General features: G+C 43.6%; 1 protein-coding gene across 1 annotated transcript in view; it reads right to left on the bottom strand.

Moving 5' to 3' along the window:
* Window positions 1-11,458, bottom strand: part of LOC110497719 (disheveled-associated activator of morphogenesis 1) — a 72,863-nt gene extending 61,405 nt beyond the window's left edge. The window contains exon 1 of the mRNA XM_021574027.2: window positions 11,247-11,458. The gene's annotated coding sequence lies outside the window, so the exon portion shown is untranslated. The remainder of the gene's footprint in view (window positions 1-11,246) is intronic.
* Between the last annotated feature and the right edge of the window lie 9,249 nt (window positions 11,459-20,707).

Here is a 20,707-nt window from a genome sequence, read left to right as displayed (position 1 = left end):
TTGTTCAGGGACACATTATTCAATTTCTGTTAGTCACATGTCTGTGGAACTTGTTCACTTTATGTCTCAGTTGTTGAAGCTTGTTATGTTCATACGAATATTTACACATGTTAAGTTTGCTGAAAATAAATGCAATTGACAGTGAGAGGATGTTTCTTTTTTTGCTGAGTTTATGTGTGGGGTACAGAGATGTTAAATCATGTTAAACACTATTATTGCAAACAAAGGTGAGTACATGCAACATATTATGACACTTGTTAAGCACATTTTTACTCCAGAACTTATTTAGGCTTGCCATAACATAGGGGTTAAATACTTATTTGTTTTAGCTTTTCATTTTGTATTAATTTGTAAACATTTCTAAAAACATAATTCCACTTTGACATTAAATGGTGTATTGTGTGTAGGCCAGTGACACAAAATCAAAATGTTATCAATTTTATATATTCAGGCTATAAAAACAAAATGTGGAAAAAGTCAAGGGGTATGAATACTTCTGAAGGCATTGTACAGTATCTTAAATAACCAAACAACACTGTTCCCACTGAGAAATATTATTAGCCTTCCTGCATCCAACTCTCTGGGATGTGTACACTTATGCACTCAGCACATATTTACTGTAAATAGCATTTGATTGGTGTAAGCATGGGCCATAGGGAGTTTCCACCACGTCTTCACATCAGTCATTTCCTTTTAATGGGAAGAGGTCAAGTGCACCATAAGGGTAGAGAATCGGGACACAGTCCCTGTTTGTGCGCAGGATACAAACATTCAAAGGAATGTATAGATCATCCGATCACACCATTTCTCAGCTGATTGGCGATAGTCAGCAAGAGACAAACTTGACGATTCCCTCTGTACCTCTCCATGTTGTTATTGTTCAGAAGCTCCCTTATATAGCCTATTTACTGTAAGTAAATGTAAGTAAATCAAGCTACAGACTGAGGGTGAAACCAGTGTCATTGAGGATACAAAGTGCAAACACATGATGTATGGTAGCATCAACAAAGTCTGAATCCTGGTTCAAATCAAATCTTGACTTTTTCCACTTTTTGTTATGTTACAGCCTTATTCTAAAATTGATTCAATTATATTTTTTCCTCATCAATCTACACACCCCATGATGACAAAGCAAAAACAGGTTTAGAAATGTATTTAAATGTGTTATTTTGAATACATTTGCAGACCTTATTTAAGTAAGCATTCAGACCCATTGCTACGAGACTCAAAATTGAGCTCCGGTGCATCCTGTTTCCATTGATCATCCTTGAGATGTTTCTACAACTTAGAGTCCACCTGTGGTAAATGCAATTGATTGGATATGATTTGGAAAGGCACACACCTGTCTATATAAGGTCCCACAGCTGACAGTGCATGTCAGAGCAAAAACCAAGCCATGAGGTCGAAGGAATTGTCAGTAGAGCTCCAAGACAGGATTGTGTCGAGGCACAGATCTGGGGAAGGGTACCAAAACATTTCTGCAGCATTGAAGGTTCCCAAGAACACAGTGGTCTCCATCATTCCTAAATGGAAGAAGTTTGGAACCACCAAGACTCATCCTAGAGCTGGCCGTCCAGCCAAACTGAGCAATCGGGGGAGAAGGGAGGCGACCAAGAACCCAATGGTCAATATGACAGAGCTCCATAGGTCCTCTGTGGAGATGGGAGAAACTTCCAGAAGGACAGCTATCTCTGCAGCACTCCACCAAACAGGCCTTTATGGTAGAGTGGCCAGATGGAAGCCACTCCTCAGTAAAAGGCACATGACAGGCTGCTTTGAGTTTGCCAAAAGGCACCTAAAGACTCTCAGACCATGGCCTGAATGCCAAGCGTCACATCTGTAGGAAACCTGGCACCATCCCTACGGTGAAGCATGCTGGTGGCAGTGTAATGCTGTGGGGATGTTTTTCAGCAGCAAGGACTGGGAGACTAGTCAGGATGGAGAGAAAGTTGAACGGAGCAAAGTACAGAGGGATCCTTGATGAAGACCTGCTCCAGAGCACTCAGGACCTCAGGCTGGGGCAAAGGATCACCTTCCAACAGGACAACAACCCTAAGCACACAGCCAAGACAACGCAGGCGTGGCTTCGGGAAAAGTCTCTGAATGTCCTAGAGTGGCTCAGCCAGAGCCCAAACCCGATCAAGCATCTCTGGAGAGACCTGAAAATACCAGTGCAGCGACGCTCCCCATCCAACCTGAGAGCTTGAGAGGATCTGCAGAGAAGAATGGGAGAAACTCCCCAAATACAGGTGTGACAAGTTTGTAACGCTATAGCCAAGAAGACTCTAGGCTGAAATCGCTGCCAAAGGTGCTTCAACAAAGTACTGAGTAAAGGGTCTGAATACTTATGTAAATGTGATAGTTTTTTTGTTATACATTTTCCCAAATTTATAAAAACCTGTTTAATCAATTTTAGAATAAGGCTGTAACGTAACAAAATGTGGAAAAAGTAAAGTAGTCTGAATACTTTCCGAACGCACTGTATAGGATAGTGTTATAGACATTATAAACAGTATATGAATAGAAAATGTGTGTACGGCAGTAGTTATATAGGATGAGCCTATATGTATACAGTACATATGAAGTTGGTAAAACAGTATGTAAACATTCTTAAAATGACCAGTGTTCAATTACTATGTACAGTCGTGGCCAAAAGTTTTGAGAATGACACAAATATTAATTTTCACAAAGTCTGCTGCCTCCGTTTGTATGATGGCAATTTGCATATACTCCAGAATGTTATGAAGAGTGATCAGATGAATTGCAATTAATTGCAAAGTCCCTCTTTGCCATGCAAATTAACTTTCCCCAAAAAACATTTGCACTGCATTTCAGCCCTGACACAAAAGAACCAGCTGACATGTCAGTGATTCTTTCATTAACACAGGTGTGTGTTGACGAGGACAAGGCTGGAGAGTTCAAATAACAGAATGGAAGCTTCAAAAGGAGGGTTGTGCTTGGAATCATTATTCTTCCTCTATCAACCATGGTTACCTGCAAGGAAACACGTGCCGTCATCATTGCTTTGCACAAAAAGGGCTACACAGGCAAGGACATTGCTGCCAGTAAGATTGCGCCTAGATCAACCATTTATCAGATCATCAAGAAATTCAAGGAGAGCGGTTCAATTGTTGTGAAGGCTTCAGGGCACCCAAGGAAGTCCAGCAAGTGCCAGGACTGTCTCCTAAAGTTGATTCAGCTGCAGGATTGGGGCACCACCAGTACAGAGCTTGCTCAGGAATGGCAGCAGGCAGGTGTGAGTGCATCTGCACGCACAGTGAGGTGAAGACTTTTGGAGGATGGCCTGGTGTCAAGAAGGGCAGCAAAGAAGCCACTTCTCTCCAGGAAAAACATCAGGGACAGACTGATATTCTGCAAAAGGCACGGGGATTGGACCGCTGAGGACTGGGGTAAAGTAATTTTCTCTGCAGAATCCCCTTTCCGATTGTTTGGGGAATCCGGAAAAAAAGCTTGTCCGGAGAAGACAATGTGAGCGCTCCAATCAGTCCTGTGTCATGCCAACAGTAAAGCATCCTGAGACCATTCATGTGTGGGGTTGCTTCTCAGCCAAGGGAGTGGGCTCACTCACAATTTAAGAACAATCGAAGAACACAGCCATGAATAAAGAGTGGTACCAACACATCAGTCCGAGAGCAACATCTCCCAACCATCCAGGAACAGTTTGATGATGAGCAATGCCTTTTCAAGCATGATGGAGCACCTTGCCATAAGGCAAAAATAATAACTAAGTGGCTCGGGGAACAAAACATCGATATTTTGGGTACATGGCCAGGAAACTCCCCAGACCTTAATCCCATTGAGAACTTGTGGTTCTCAAGAGGCGGGTGGACAAACAAAACCCCACAAATTCTGACAAAGTCTAAGCATTGATTATGCAAGAATGGGCTGATATCAGTCAGGATGTGGCCCAGAAGTTAATCGACATCATGCCAGGGCGGATTGCAGAGGTCTTGAAAAAGAAGGGTCAACACTGCAAATATTGACTATTTGCATCAACTTCATGTAATTGTCAATAAAAACCTTTGACACTTATGAAATGCTTGTAATTATACTTCAGTATTCCATAGTAACATCTAACAAAAATATCTAAAGACACTGAAGCAGCAAACTTTGTGAAAATTAATATTTGTGTCATTCTCAAAACTTTTGGCCACGACTGTACATAGGGCAGCAGTCTTTAAGGTGCAGAGTTGAGTATCGGGTAGTAGCTGGCTAGTAACAGTGACTAAAGTTCAGGGCAGGGTACTGGGCGGAGGCTGGCTAGTACCCAGTACACTTTAGACAGATCAGACAGAGATTGTCCTCCTTGAGGTAGTTAAAAATTCAATTCTCAGGAGGTCAAGTTTCTTTTGAAGATTTCAATACGCCTGACCAACATGGACAGTTCTTCTGATTGACTCAGAGACCAGACAGTAGCCATCAATTCTCCTTCCATCTGTTGAAAGGATCAGAGCTACCGGACATCCTCCTCACCGATCCAGGATTTGAACATTTATAACTACAGTAAGTTTTATGTTGGAAAGATACCCAGGCTTGGATGTCTCAGACCTCAGTCAGCAGGATATGATCTTCTTTGAGGAGGACCTGTGCTTTATGGTGAAAGGTCAGCCCCCCCCCCCCCTTCTGTTTAAAATCTAGCCAAAGGAGACAGACAAGAAGTACCAATATGACAGAAAACATTTCTTATAAATCATCTTATTCAGGGAACAGAGAGGCTGAGAGGCATAGAAAGCACAGCATGTCCATATTGAATGATCTTACACAATATTATGAGTCCTTTGAAGCACTACAAAGAACCTACAGCCCATATAGGCCTATGGTCAGACGGTTAAAAAAAAATACTTGGTTCCATTTGATGTGCCATGGGAAATCAATTCTTATTGTGAACATTACAAAAACAATCCCATTGGTTTGCTTCATCTGGAAACCCCATCACTATTTATAGTACAATCACTCACACACCATATCAGAAACTGCCCCACTCACAATAACATTGATAGGTGAGCAAATGCTGTAGTCGTCTGTGAAAACAGCAACCACGGAGTGAGGAGCATTAAGGCAGGCATGGGAGTTTGTTCATTCAAACCGGTAGCCGTCAGGTAGCTATGAACATCACCGCTTTTTAAAATCTGGTCACCTTTTGCATGTCACATTACTGAAGCAACACTGTAGCAATCATTCATGCCGATCACGTATCACTGCAACATGACAAGGCACATTGCTTCAACTCATGGAACCCTTCCAGCCATTTGGAACAACAGTGTCAGTGATGTGGAATGTTGATGACAAACAAGAGACGCTCTTCAAGCTTATTCACAGTGGAATGCCGCCTGGGCTCTTTGTTAGCATGTCGCAAACGAGACATGAATCCATTTAGGCCTTCCCCTGTGGAAAACCATTCTGGCTCATAGTTTCACTCCTGCCCCAACTACGATTTTCAGAGTTCTTACTTGTTACTTCATGGTTAGGGATAAGAGTAGGAGCCGGCTTAGTTTGTACGTGAGGGTCTCATTGTTTCTGAGTGTGGTGATGTAATGTGTACCTCTAAGATGAATGCCTGTTCACACTCTCTCTGCCCTGTTGCCAAACAAGACGATTCATAGCATAGTATTGTAACACACTCGCCAAATACGGAAGATTATTCAAAGCATACACACAAGCCTCAAAGCAGAAAACATTTCAAAGCTGCTTGCTTGTCACAACCACTCAAAGACTAACATAAGTTAAAAAGAGAGAGAGGAAGAAAAACCCTTTTATGCATTAGGCACACTTTCCAGCTGCCCGTTGGCTATAAAGTACTATCAACACAGTCTGCAAAGCTTCTCCATCTTTGGGGTGTTCGTTTGTGTATGCTGTGTGGGTGCTGACAACCTTCTCTAGGGGAGCAGCGAGGGGAGCTGGGCTCACTGAGGCAGCCCTCTGGAGGGTTTAAGTTAGGAGGAGCTGGGCTAGAGGACCAGAGTTAGGGGGAGCTGGGCTAGAGGACCAGAGTTAGGGGGAGCTGAGGCTCACTGAGGAAGTGGGGTGGGGTGACAGACAGACAGACTGGCTGGCTGCGCCTCTGCCTGAGAATGAATAACACCGGGACACACCATTGTCCAGCCCCAATGAAGCACACAAGCAGAGAATGGGAAGTTGTTCAAACAGCTACACTGGACCATTGTTGAGCCTCACCGGACAGAGGGCTGGGCTCAATGGGTGGGGCAAGGCAGGCAGGGCAGGGCTACAGAGGCCTCTGGGATAGTCCCATCCACTTCATACTAGTCCTACGCAGAAAACTAAATGGTGCCCGGTGCACCGACCGCACATGCTGGTGCTCCTTCTATCTGCCTAATTTTAATGTGGGTGGTACAAAGGGTGTTACCACCCACCAACCTTTATGCAATGTCTGTCTTATGCTATGTCTGTCTCCACCACATGCAAATATGCAAGTCTAGAACACACACAAAGCAAAACACAAACACACACAATAAAGTCTAGCAGAGCATAGAGTACACTGGTAAATCATTCTCCAGAGCAGTTCACAGGCAAAGGCGGAAGCTGAGCGAGCACCGAAAGGAAAACAACTGGCTTGGTTTCACTGAGTGAGTTACCTCATTTATCCTCACCTCACCTGAGCAATGTTTTGACATAGCAACAAAACTGTTCCAAAAACTAAATCATCATAACTAAATTAGGAGGAAAGAACAGTGCCAACCAGAACTGTGCCAAACGCTATATATATATATATATATATATCCGGAGGTAGCTCCTGCACACATTTAGTGGAAGAGCTTCAATGTTGCTCTTTTGAAAGGCTTTCCCAATTGCCATAGAGTTAGCTCAAGACCGGCACGTGTTATGAACAACTAGACCTAGCCCAGTTAGAGGTGAATGCTCTACCTCATTTCTCTACCACCCATCTAGCTCATCTGTACTTCTCCTCAGACTGCATCTGCCACCACAGAGGTAGACTAGAGGTCAGTCATTCATTCATCACTTAAGTTCTATTAATATGTTTCAAATACTAATGGTATTAATGACTCTTTACCCATACGTCATGGTGTCATTGTGCATGACTGAGTCTGGGACTGGGGCTGCTGTGAGCAGAGATTTAGATGAGTTCGAGGGGGGGTGGGAACATCACAGAGGAACACAAACATCTCTCACAGATCTCCTCCTTGCTCAGTATCGGTTACTTGTAGTGGAAAGAAGTTCTGGTATCACATCTTGGCATAGCTGTGACATTCCCTCACGTTGAGATAGCTCCTACAGTACAGTGTTTATGGTATTCTATCAGTATGACCTCATTGGTTTTAATTTAAGGCTTCTGCTACTCCCACACTTCATGTCAGCGATTCCAGATCTCTCACTAATTGAGCTAAATAAAATCCCCTTGTGGCTGTCTGCTGGATAACAAAATAGACACGCCAGACACGCACACAAAGTGTGCATACACACACACCCACACAAGAGAGAGGGGGAGGGTGGGATTCTATACGCTATTAGAGCCCCAGTCAGTCCCCCAGACAGGGGAATGCAGAGAGGTCAGTAGTAGGAACCTGCGATTCAGGGCTGGTGAACCAGGGGGAATGTCAGCCTGGGGGCGCAGCGTAGGCAGCCAGACAGGAACCCATCTAAACGGAATGGTCTGATGATGCCTGGAAGAGACTTGGGCTTCTGCCCGGTGCTCAGCGTGTTAAGTATCGGAGGTATTACTTATTAAAAAGGCTGAGAATCCAGTGCCGCACACAGACACAAAAACACACACAGAGGGGCCTGGTCTGGAATGGATGATTAACAGCACTGTAGTAATCTAAGTGATCGTGAGGCTGACTGAGGCATGTGATTTGTGTCAGCCCTACAAAATACCCGTCATATTTCAGAACGAGAACAATTTAGCACTGAGCTACTAGGCTTGTTGTCATTAGCATGACTTGGGCTTGATCGGAGACCTCTGGGTAGCATGTAGACTATTTTGCGTATGATAGAACATTCAAGCCTATGCATGTCTAACATCACAGACGTCAGTGCATGGAGGCAAACAAGACATCACCCATCTTCTACATCATTACACACAGCAATTAGGGGTGGATTGCGCTCAAGACGGTTCAGCAAACATTGGTTAAATCTTTTATTTTTAATGCCTCACCTGATGATAGGATTAGAGGGGCAAAACTGATGCATGTAAACAAGTTGTAATGTCCTCTAGGCCCTTTTTTAATCAAAATGAAAGTTGATTTGTCACATGCTTCGTGAACAACAGGTGTGGACTAACAGTGAAATGCTTACTTCCACGATAAGAGGGATGCTGAGACTCTCACTTTAAAATCTATGTCAAACAAAAACCAAATGGTAGCAAAGTTAAACCAATAACTACTTTTCATAACCTCCACAGAAAATTTGACAAAAATACATTTACTTGAACAGTGCAGATCTAAAGAACAGACAGAATGACGGATTGTGCCCTCATTCTGCTACCAAACATGCATTTTAAAGTGAAAAATCTGAGTCTCAGCATCACTGTTACTGTGGAATTGCTTGTGTGTCCCTCACTGCTACTCTGACCCCAAGGCAAGAGTATAGAATACAAACTACAGACAGTTTCCTAACAACAATATATCATTGAGAGAAACTTGTTTGCTTGTTGATGGTAAAACTTAAAGAGCCGAGACTCTCGGTCTGAAAAATTAACACGCGTCGCTTGCCGTACAGTTTTGGAAACATAAGGATCTTATCTTTCAAATTGGGGAGAAATACATTTTCAAAAAACAAAAAGGTTCAATAGATACACACCTTTATAGGGTTAGGGTTCCCACACGGCCATATTTCCATGTTATACAGCGCTTGTTTACGGAAAACAGACAGAAGACAGTGAACTACCTGTGCTAATTAGCTATCTGCGTCTCTGAACACCTGTGAGTACACGGAAGACAGACGCCACAAACATGTCACTGAAAAATGTTGTCACAGCCATATTAAAACTGGTAAAAACAGTGTGGATTAAATGTGTATTTTGCATTTGTGTAATAATTTTGATATGAACTCAAGGTCAAAGGGGCGGCAGGGTAGCCTAGTGGTTAGAGTGTTGGACTAGTAACTGAAAGGTTGCAAGTTCAAATCATCAAGCTGACAAGGTACAAATCTGTCATTCTGCCCCTGAACAGGCAGTTAACCCAGTGTTCCTAGGCTGTCATTGAAAATAAGAATTTGTTCTTAACTGACTTGCCTAGTTAAATAAGGGAAAGGGATTTATGTTTCTAGAACCGCACTGCAATTGAGAATCGATTCAAGTTCAGATGGAGTATTTTGCTGTTTTGGCTTCCAGAGCCAATTCGCCCTTTAAACAGAACATGTAAGATCCTTGCACGGAGTAAATTTAGGCTCCTTTGGTCAAATATTGGAATAGGAATGACATATACCATACAGTATATACAAAAGTATGCGGACGCCCCTTCAAATTAGTGGATTCGGCTTTTTCAGCCACACCCATTGCTGACAGATGTATAAAAACAAGCACACAGCCATGCAATCTCCATAGACAAACATTGGCAGTAGAATAGCCTTACTGAAGAGCTCAGTGGCTTTCAACATGGCACCATCATAGGATGCCACCTTTCCAAGTCAGTTCATGTCTACCCTGTTAGATCTGCCAAGATCAACTGTAAGTGCTGTTATTGTGAAAAGACAATGTCTATGAGCAGCCTCGAAGTGGAAGGCCACACAAGCTCACAGTACAGGACCGCCGATTGCTGAAGCGCGTAAAAATCATCTGCCTTTGGTTGTAACACTCACTACCGAGTTCCAAACTGCCTTTGGAAACAACGTCAGCACAATAACTGTTTGTCGCGAGCTTCATGAAATGGGTTTCCATGGCCGAGCAGCTGCACACAAGCTTAACATCACCATGTGCAATGCCAAGCTGGAGTGGTGTAAAGCTTGCGTCCATTGGACTCTGGAGCAGTCCATTGGACTCTGGAGCAGTCCATTGGACGCGTTCCCATCTTGCACTCTGACAGACAAATCTGGGTTTGGGGGATGCCAGGAGACCGCTACCTGCCTGAATGTATAGTGCCAACTGTAAAGTTTGGTGGAGGAGGAATAACGGTCCGGGGATGTTTTTCATGGTTTGAGCTAGGCCCCTTAGTTTCAGTGAAGGGAAATCTTAACACTACATCATACAATGACATTCTAGACGATTATGTGCTTCCAACTATGTGGCAACAGTTTGGGGAAGGCCATTTCCCGTTTCAGCATGACAATGCCCCCGTTCAAAGCAAGGTCCATACAAAGCGAGGTCCATATTTTTTTGAGATTGGTGTGGAAGAACTTGACTGGTTTGCATAGAACCCTGACCTCAACCTCATCAAACACCTTTGGGATGAATTGGAACTTCGGCTGTGAGCCAGGCCTAATTGCCCAACTTCATTCATGCTCTTGTGGCTGAACAGAAGCAAGTCCCCGCAGCAATGTTCCAACATCTAATGGAAAGCCTTCCCAGAAGAGTGGAGGCTGTTAAAGCAGCAAAGGGGGGGGGGGGGGGGGGGGGCAACTCTATATTAATGCCCATGATTTGGGAATGAGATGTCCTATGAGCATGTGTCCACATACTTTTGGTAATGTAGTGTAGCTTCTAACTGACGTTCAAGGGAAATTACATACATAGGCAAATTACAGTTGGAACAGTAGAGTAATACACGTTGTGAATGCATATATCTAACTTGTTCCCAATCTCGATCATTCACACCATAATCACACTGTAGGCCTAATTGCAAAACAAAAAAACAGGTTTAGGCTACACTGCATTAATAAAATTACAACAGATCAAAGCATTCACTTGTATAGGCCTACTATAGTTGCATCGCATGCGAACACCAGTTCCAGAGATATAACACCGGCTTCTTCGCCACAAGCCCGCATAAATACACGAACTGATACAAAAGACACACGACACTCGAAACCGCGTAAAGACATTCTTCACATACCGAGGTAATCAAATCGCCTTTAACTGTGCAGTTTTGCATCCAAAATGTGGCGGCGGTATACATAGATCTTTCATTTGCAATCGAATTTGCATGTTTTATCCCTTCGTCCCACCCATCTAGCTGATCCTCGGTCATCGGGTCTCATCTGTGTCGATCTGTTGCCGTAAATATGTTAAAAATGTATCTGGAATATATTTGTATGTGGGGGAAAAAAATACACCACCGTCATCGTGCTAGTTATCTAATATCGATTTAGCTTACCTTGTAAACAAATCCATAATTGAAGCAGTTCGATCGGTGCTTTATGGTTGTGTATTCCCCTTTAACACAATAATCATAGGGCTGTTGCAGGTGACATCATCCCTTTTAGCCCGTGTCAGCACAGGCCATTGTGTAAGCACAGAGTCTAAACCCAAGGCTCAAGATCGCGAGGCTTCCGGGAATGCTTGTGAAGCAGACCAAGCAGGATAGGTAGGGGTTTTGGGATTGAGAAGTTAGAGAAGTGAACAATTCTTCTTTAGATGTTAATTTTCTCGAATTTTAAAGGCACAATCTAGATTCGAGCCAATATCTTATCTACTTGGACATGTTATTACTCCAACCTCGTGAAAGTGACAAACTGACACGTTTACATTTTTGTCAAAACAACTTTATATCGAACGAGTGCCTTTGCACATGCGCAGTTCGGTGCAAAACGACCCGTTAGACCGAAGACGTGTTTCTGCGCATAACTTCAGCCAGCTAACGTCACCATGACATCGCCTACAAGCGTGATCTGGTATTTCTAATGGAGAAGCTGTTTCTGCTGTACTGTCTTTGGTACTGTCTTTGGTACTGTCTTGGTGTCAGCGCTCACAGACCAACGATTAATTACAAAGCTCATGTTTTCATGGGAAATGTCGTTCCAGAGGAATGGTGCGCCGCTATCACTTGGTGAAAAAAAGCAGATGTGTAAATGGTTGATTGAGAGCCTAGATTACAAGACAATGTGACAAATCAACATGACATCTTCATCTGACAGGCATATATATGGTATAGAATATAATAGAATTATAGTGTAACGACCCTGGGTTTATAAGCGCGGAAATCGTCCCTGCCCCACGAGCATGCTTTTGCGGCACAGTCGATAGCGCGCCGGACCTCGGGTCGAGGGTTCGAGACCTGCTCCCTGCTGTTTCATTACAATATATTTAAGCAATAAGGCCCGAGGAGGTGTGGTATATGGCCAATATACCATGGCTAAGGGCTGTTCTTAGGTACGACGCAACACGTGTATACCATAAACCCCAAAGGTGCTTTAATGCTTTAATAAACTGGTTACCAACATACTTAGAGCAGTAAAAATAAATGTTGTGTCATACCCGTGGTATACTTAAGCAATAACGCACGAGGTGGTGTGGTATATGGCCAATATACCACGGCTAAGGGCTGTTCTTAGGCACAATACAACGCGTATATACTATCACTAGCCACTTTAAACAATTACACTTTTATATGTTTACATACCCTACATTACTCATCTCATATGTATATACTGTACTCGATACCATCTACAGCATCTTGCCTATGCCGTTCTGTACCATCACTCATTCATATATTTTTATGTACATATTCTTCATCTCTTTACACTTGTGTGTATAAGGTAGTTGTTGTGAAATTATTAGGTTAGATTACTCGTTGGTTATTACTGCATTGTCGGAACTAGAAGCACAAGCATTTCGCTACACTCGCATTAACATCTGCTAACCGTGTGTATGTGACAAATAAAATTTGAATTGATTTGATTTGCTATTATAAACTGGTTAACAATATACTTAGAGCAGTAAAAATAAATGTTTTGTCGTACCCGTGGTATACTAAAGCAATAAGGCATGATGGGGTGTGGTATATGGCCAATATACCACGGCTAAGGGCTGTTCTTAGGCACAGCCCTTAGCTATGGTATATTGACCATATACCACAAAGCCCTGAGGTGCCTTATTGTTATTATAAACTGGTTACCAATGTAATTAGAGCAGTAAAAATAAACGTTTTTTCATGCCCGTGGTATACGGTCTGATATACCACGGCTGTCAGCCAATCAGCATTCAGGGCTCGAACCACCCAGTTTATAAAATAAAATAGAATACATCTAGATGTAGCTAGTGGCTACAGTTAATAAAGTGAGGTAATTAAAAGGTGATGTGAAAAGTCTTTGAAAACCTGTTATGCATGGAGAACTATGTCAAAGTTGAGTTTCAAGTTTCGCAGCGCTGATGGGAGCTATTGGGGAAGGGTAACGTGATTTATTTAGCCAAAAACAGGACACAGACAGAATTACAGGGTATTGTAGGAATACTGTTGGAATGAGAACTGTGCGGCAGAATTACAATCATGACAGTAGCTGGTTGTTCATGCGGAGCATTTTAGACCTAAATGTTTTTTTTGCTCCTTTTATGTAAGGATGAGTGGGCTAAATTGAACCACCCTTGTTTATAGGAAGCCATACACAAAATGTATAATTTGACCAAATATTTAGGAAGAGGTCATAATTTCATGGAGCCTGTGAATGATGAAACCACATGGAAAAAGTGGTAAGCAAATTGGGTTATTTCAACAAGTCAAATTCATTTATTGTGTTCAAATCAGATAAAATTTTATTTGTCACATGCGCCCGAATACAACAGGTGTAGTAGACCTTACCGTGTATTGCTTACTTACAAGCCCTTAACCAACAATGCTGTTTTAAGAAAAATTTGAGTTATGAAAAATATTTACAAAAAAAAAAAAAAAAAAGAACAACAATAATATAACAATAACGAGGCTATATACAGGGGGTACCGGTACCGAGTCAATGTACTGGAGTACAGGTTAATCAAGGTAATTGAGGTAATATGTACATGTACTGTAGGTAGGAGTATAGTGATAATAAACAGTGAGTAGTAGCAGCGTAAAAAAAGGGGGGGGGTCAATGCAAATAGTCCGGTCGCCATTTGATTAGCTGTTCAGCAATCTTAAGGCTTGGGGGTAGAAGCTGTTAAGAAGCCTTTTGAACCTTGACTTGACGCTCAAACACCCACAAACCAACAGTGAAACCCAGGCTACCTAAGTATGATTCTCAATCAGAGACAACTAACGACACCTGCCTCTGATTGAGAACCATATTAGGCCGAAACAGAAACCAAACCTAGAAAAACAAACATAGACTGCCCACCCCAACTCACGCCCTGACCATACTAAATAAAGACAAAACAAAGGAAATAAAGGTCAGAACGTGACAATGCCAAATCTTTTCATTCTCCTGAGAGGGAATAGGTGTTTTTGTGCCCTCTTCACGCCTGCCTTGGTGTGTTTGGACCATGATAGTTTGTTGGTGATGTGTACACCAAGGAACTTGAAGCTCTCAACCTGCTCCACTACTACCCTGTCGATGATAATGTGGGCGTGCTCAGCCCTCCTTTTCCTGTTGTCCATGATCATCTCCTTTGTCTTTATCATGTCTAGCTGTGTCTGAATCCTGGCTTAGGAAGACCACCAAAAATTCAGACATTTTAATTCCAAACTACAACATTTTCAGACAAGATAGAACTGCCAAAGGGGGCGGTGTTGCAATTTACTGCAAAGATAGCCTGCAGAGTTCTGTCCTACTATCCAGGTCTGTACCCAAACAATTTGAACTTCTACTTTTAAAAATCCACCTTTCTAAAAACAAGTCTCTCACCGTTGCCGCCTGCTATAGACCACCCTCTGCCCCCAGCTGTGCTCTGGACACCATATGTGAACTGATTGCCCCCCATCTATCTTCAGAGCTCGTGCTGCTAGGCGACCTAAACTGGAACATGCTTAACACCCCAGCCATCCTACAATCTAAACTTGATGCCCTCAATCTCACACAAATTATCAATGAACCTACCAGGTACCTCCCCAAAGCCTTAAACACGGGCACCCTCTTAGATATCATCCTAACCAACTTCCCCTCTAAATACACCTCTGCTGTCTTCAACCAAGATCTCAGCGATCACTGCCTCATTGCCTGCATCCGTAATGGGTCAGCGGTCAAACGACCTCCTCTCATCACTGTAAAACGCTCCCTGAAACACTTCAGCGAGCAGGCCTTTCTAATCGACCTGGCCGGGGTATCCTGGAAGGATATCGACCTCATCCCGTCAGTAGAGGATGCCTGGATATTTTTTAAAAATGCCTTCCTAACCATCTTAAATAAACATGCCCCATTCAAGAAATTTAGAACCAGGAACAGATATAGCCCTTGGTTCTCCCCAGACCTGACTGCCCTTAATCAACACAAAAACGTCCTATGGCGTTCTGCATTAGCATCGAACAGCCCCCGTGATATGCAGCTGTTCAGGGAAGCTAGAAACCATTATACACAGGCAGTTAGAAAAGCCAAGGCTAGCTTTTTCAAGCAGAAATTTGCTTCTTGCAACACTAACTCAAAAAAGTTCTGGGACACTGTAAAGTCCATGGAGAATAAGAACACCTCCTCCCAGCTGCCCAGTGCACTGAAGATAGGAAACACTGTCACCACTGATAAATCCACCATAATTGAAAATTTCAATAAGCATTTTTCTACTGCTGGCCATGCTTTCCACCTGGCTACTCCTACCCCTGTCAACAGCACTGCACCCCCAACAGCAACTCGCCCAAGCCTTCCCCATTTCTCCTTCTCCCAAATCCATTCAGCTGATGTTCTGAAAGAGCTGCAAAATCTGGACCCCTACAAATCAGCCGGGCTAGACAATCTGGACCCTTTCTTTCTAAAATTATCTGCCGAAATTGTTGCCACCCCTATTACTAGCCTGTTCAACCTCTCTTTCGTGTCGTCTGAGATTCCCAAAGATTGGAAAGCAGCTGCGGTCATCCCCCTCTTCAAAGGGGGGGACACTCTTGACCCAAACTGCTACAGACCTATATCTATCCTACCATGCCTTTCTAAGGTCTTCGAAAGCCAAGTCAACAAACAGATTACCGACCATTTTGAATCTCACCATACCTTCTCTGCTATGCAATCTGGTTTCAGAGCTGGTCATGGGTGCACCTCAGCCACGCTCAAGGTCCTAAACGATATCTTAACCGCCATCGATAAGAAACATTACTGTGCAGCCGTATTCATTGATCTGGCCAAGGCTTTCGACTCTGTCAATCACCACATCCTCATCGGCAGACTCAACAGCCTTGGTTTCTCAAATGATTGCCTCGCCTGGTTCACCAACTACTTCTCTGATAGAGTTCAGTGTGTCAAATCTGAGGGTCTGTTGTCCGGACCTCTGGCAGTCTCTATGGGGGTGCCACAGGGTTCAATTCTTGGACCGACTCTCTTCTCTGTATACATCAATGAGGTTGCTCTTGCTGCTGGTGAGTCTCTGATCCACCTCTACGCAGACGACACCATTCTGTATACTTCCGGCCCTTCTTTGGACACTGTGTTAACAACCCTCCAGGCAAGCTTCAATGCCATACAACTCTCCTTCCGTGGTCCTCCAACTGCTCTTAAATACAAGTAAAACTAAATGCATGCTCTTCAACCGATCACTACCTGCACCTACCCGCCTGTCCAACATCACTACTCTGGACGGCTCTGACTTAGAATACGTGGACAACTACAAATACTTAGGTGTCTGGTTAGACTGTAAACTCTCCTTCCAGACCCATATCAAACATCTCCAATCCAAAGTTAAATCTAGAATTGGCTTCCTATTTCGCAACAAAGCATCCTTCACTCATGCTGCCAAACATACCCTTGTAAAACTGACCATCCTACCAATCCTCGACTTTGGCGATGTAATTTACAAAATAGCCTCCAATACCCTACTCAACAAACTGGATGCAGTCTATCACAGTGCAATCCGTTTTGTCACCAAAGCCCCATACACTACCCACCATTGCGACCTGTACGCTCTCGTTGGCTGGCCCTCGCTTCATACTCGTCGCCAAACCCACTGGCTCCATGTCATCTACAAGACCCTGCTAGGTAAAGTCCCCCCTTATCTCAGCTCGCTGGTCACCATAGCATCTCCCACCTGTAGCACACGCTCCAGCAGGTATATCTCTCTAGTCACCCCCAAAACCAATTCTTTCTTTGGCCGCCTCTCTTTCCAGTTCTCTGCTGCCAATGACTGGAACGAACTACAAAAATCTCTGAAACTGGAAACACTTATCTCCCTCACTAGCTTTAAGCACCAACTGTCAGAGCAGCTCACAGATTACTGCACCTGTACATAGCCCACATATAATTTAGCCCTATCAACTACCTCTTTCCCAACTGTATTTAATTAATTTATTTATTTTGCTCCTTTGCACCCCATTATTTTTATTTCTACTTTGCACATTCTTCCATTGCAAAACTACCATTCCAGTGTTTTACTTTCTATATTGTATTTACCTTGCCACCAAGGCCTTTTTTTGCCTTTACCTCCCTTCTCACCTCATTTGCTCACATTGTATATAGACTTGTTTATACTTTATTATTGACTGTATGTTTGTTTTACTCCATGTGTAACTCTGTGTTGTTGTATCTGTCGAACTGCTTTGCTTTATCTTGGCCAGGTCGCAATTGTAAATGAGAACTTGTTCTCAACTTGCCTACCTGGTTAAATAAAGGTAAAATAAAAAAATAAATAAATAAAAATGTTGAGGGAGAGGTTGTTGTCCTGGCACCACACTTCCAGGTCTCTGACCTCCCTATAAGCTGCCTCGTTGTTGATCAGGCCTGCCATCGTTGTGTCATTGGCAAACTTAATGATGGTGTTGGAGTCGTGCTTGGGCACCCAGTCATGGGTGAACAGAGTAAATCAAATCAAATCAAATCAAATTTTATTTGTCACATACACATGGTTAGCAGATGTTAATGCGAGTGTAGCGAAATGCTTGTGCTTCTAGTTCCGACAATGCAGTAATAACAAGTAATCTAACTAACAATTCCAAAACTACTGTCTTGTACACAGTGTAAGGGGATAAAGAATATGTACATAAGGATATATGAATGAGTGATGGTACAGAGCAGCATAGGCAGGATACAGTAGATGGTATCGAGTACAGTATATACATGAGGTGAGTATGTAAACAAAGTGGCATAGTTAAAGTGGCTAGTGATACATGTATTACATAAGGATGCAGTTGATGATATAGAGTACAGTATATACATATACATATGAGATGAATAATGTAGGGTAAGTAACATATAAGGTAGCATTGTTTAAAGTGGCTAGTGATATATTTACATCATTTCCCATCAATTCCCATTATTAAAGTGGCTGGAGTTGAGTCAGTGTCAGTGTGTTGGCAGCAGCCACTCAGTGTTAGTGGTGGCTGTTTAACAGTCTGATGGCCTTGAGATAGAAGCTGTTTTTCAGTCTCTCGGTCCCAGCTTTGATGCACCTGTACTGACCTCGCCTTCTGGATGATAGCGGGGTGAACAGGCAGTGGCTCGGGTGGTTGATGTCCTTGATGATCTTTATGGCCTTCCTGTGACATCGGGTGGTGTAGGTGTCCTGGAGGGCAGGTAGTTTGCCCCCGGTGATGCGTTGTGCAGACCTCACTACCCTCTGGAGAGCCTTACGGTTGAGGGCGGTGCAGTTGCCATACCAGGCGGTGATACAGCCCGCCAGGATGCTCTCGATTGTGCATCTGTAGAAGTTTGTGAGTGCTTTTGGTGACAAGCCAAATTTCTTCAGCCTCCTGAGGTTGAAGAGGCGCTGCTGCGCCTTCTTCACGATGCTGTCTGTGTGAGTGGACCAATTCAGTTTGTCTGTGATGTGTATGCCGAGGAAGGCATACACATCACAGGAGGGGACTAAGAACGCAGCCCTGAGGGGCCCCCGTGTTGAAGATTAGCTTGGCAGATGTGTTGTTGCCTACTCTTACCACCTATGGGCGGCCCTTCAGGAAGTCCAGGATCCGGTTGCAGAGGGAGGTCTTCAGTCCCAGGGTCCCTAGGTTAGTGATGAGCTTTGAGGGCACAATGGTTTTGAATGCTTATCTGTTGTCAATTAACAGCATTCTTATATAGGTGTTGCTTTTGTCCATGTGGGAAAGGGCAGTGTTGAGTGCAATAGAGATTGCGTCATCTGTGGATTTGTTGGGGTGGTATGCAAATTGGAATGGGTCTAGGGTTTCTGGGATGATGGTGTTGATGTGAGCCATGACCAGACTTTCAAAGCACTTCATGGCTACAGACTTGAGTACTACGGGGTCGGTAGTCAGGTTACCTTGGTGTTCTTGGGCACGGGGACTATGGTGGTCTGCTTGAAACATGTAAGTATTACAGACTCGTCCAGGGACAGGTTGAAAATGTCAGTGAAGACACTTGCCAGTTGGTCAGCGCATGCTTGGAGTATACGTCCTGGGAATCCGTCTGGCCCTGCGGCCTTGTGAATGTAGACCTGTTTAAAGGTCTTAATCACATCGGCTACGGCGAGCACGATCACACAGCCGTCTGGAACAGCTGATGCTCTCATGCATGCTTCAGTGTTGCTTGCCTCGAAGCACGCATATAAGTAATTTAGCTCATCTGGTAGGCTTGTGTCACAGGGCAGCTCGCAGCTGGGCTTCCCTTTGTAGTCCGTAATAGTTTAGAAGCCATGTCATGTAGTAGCATTCAATCTTAGTCCTGTATTTACGCTTTGCCTGTTTGATGGTTCGTCTGAGGGCATAGCGGGATTTCTTATACGCGTCCGGGTTAGAGTCCCACTCCTTGAAAGCGGCAGCTCTACCCTTTAACTCTGTGCGGATGTTACCTGTAATCCATGGCTTCTGGTTGGGGTATTACGTACGGTTACTGTGGGGACAACGTCATCGACGCACTTATTGATGAAGCCGGTTACTAATGTGGTAAACTCCTCAATGCCATCGTATGAGTCCCGGAACATGTTCCAGTCTGTGCTCGCAAAATATGCCTGTATCTTAGCATCTGCGTCATCTGACCACTTCCGTATTAAGCTAGTCACACATGTAACATGCTTGTAGAAATTAGGTAAAACGGATTCAAGTTTTCTCTGCTTTAAACTCCCCGGGCCACTAGGAGTGCCGCCTCTGGATGAGCATTTACTTGTTTGTATTTGATTTTGTTATTGACAAATAGACACATACCGCCTCCCCTTGTCTTACTGGAGGCACATGTTCTATCTTGCTGATGCACGGAAAATCCATCCAGCTGTATGTTATCCATGTCATCGTTCTGCCACGACTCGGTGAAACAGAAGATATTACAGTTTTTAATGTGCTGTTGGTAGGATAGTCTTGAACGAAGTTCATCCAGTTTATTCTCCAATGATTGCACAATGGCCAATAGGACGGATGGTAGAGGCGGGTTTGCTCACTCGCCGACAAATTCTCACAAGGAACCCGGACCTGTGTCCCCTGTATCGGCATCTTCTCTTCATGCGAATGACAGGGATTTGGGCCTGGTCGGATATCTGGAGTAAATTCTTTGCATCCGATTGATTAATGAAAAATCTTTGTCCAGTTCGAGGTGAGTAATCGCTGTTCTGATATCCAGAAGCTCTTTCGGTAATAAGAGACGGTGGCAGAAACATTATGTACAAAATAAGTTTGTTACATATAAACAACCTGAAAAAACACAAAGTAGCAGAATTGGTTAGGAGCCTGTAAAACGGCAGCCATTTCCTCCGGCACCCATCTCCTCCGGCACCATTCTTATGCATTCTTAGCAGTTTCATGATGCTTGTATATAAACCAAAGTAGATCACTTACCCTGTTCCCTGGCT

The sequence above is a fragment of the Oncorhynchus mykiss genome, chromosome 19 (assembly GCF_013265735.2).
Source record: "Oncorhynchus mykiss isolate Arlee chromosome 19, USDA_OmykA_1.1, whole genome shotgun sequence".
Taxonomy (NCBI): domain Eukaryota; kingdom Metazoa; phylum Chordata; class Actinopteri; order Salmoniformes; family Salmonidae; genus Oncorhynchus; species Oncorhynchus mykiss.
The sequence above is the reverse complement of the archived record's forward strand: the minus strand, read 5'-3'. Positions and strand labels throughout refer to the sequence as shown.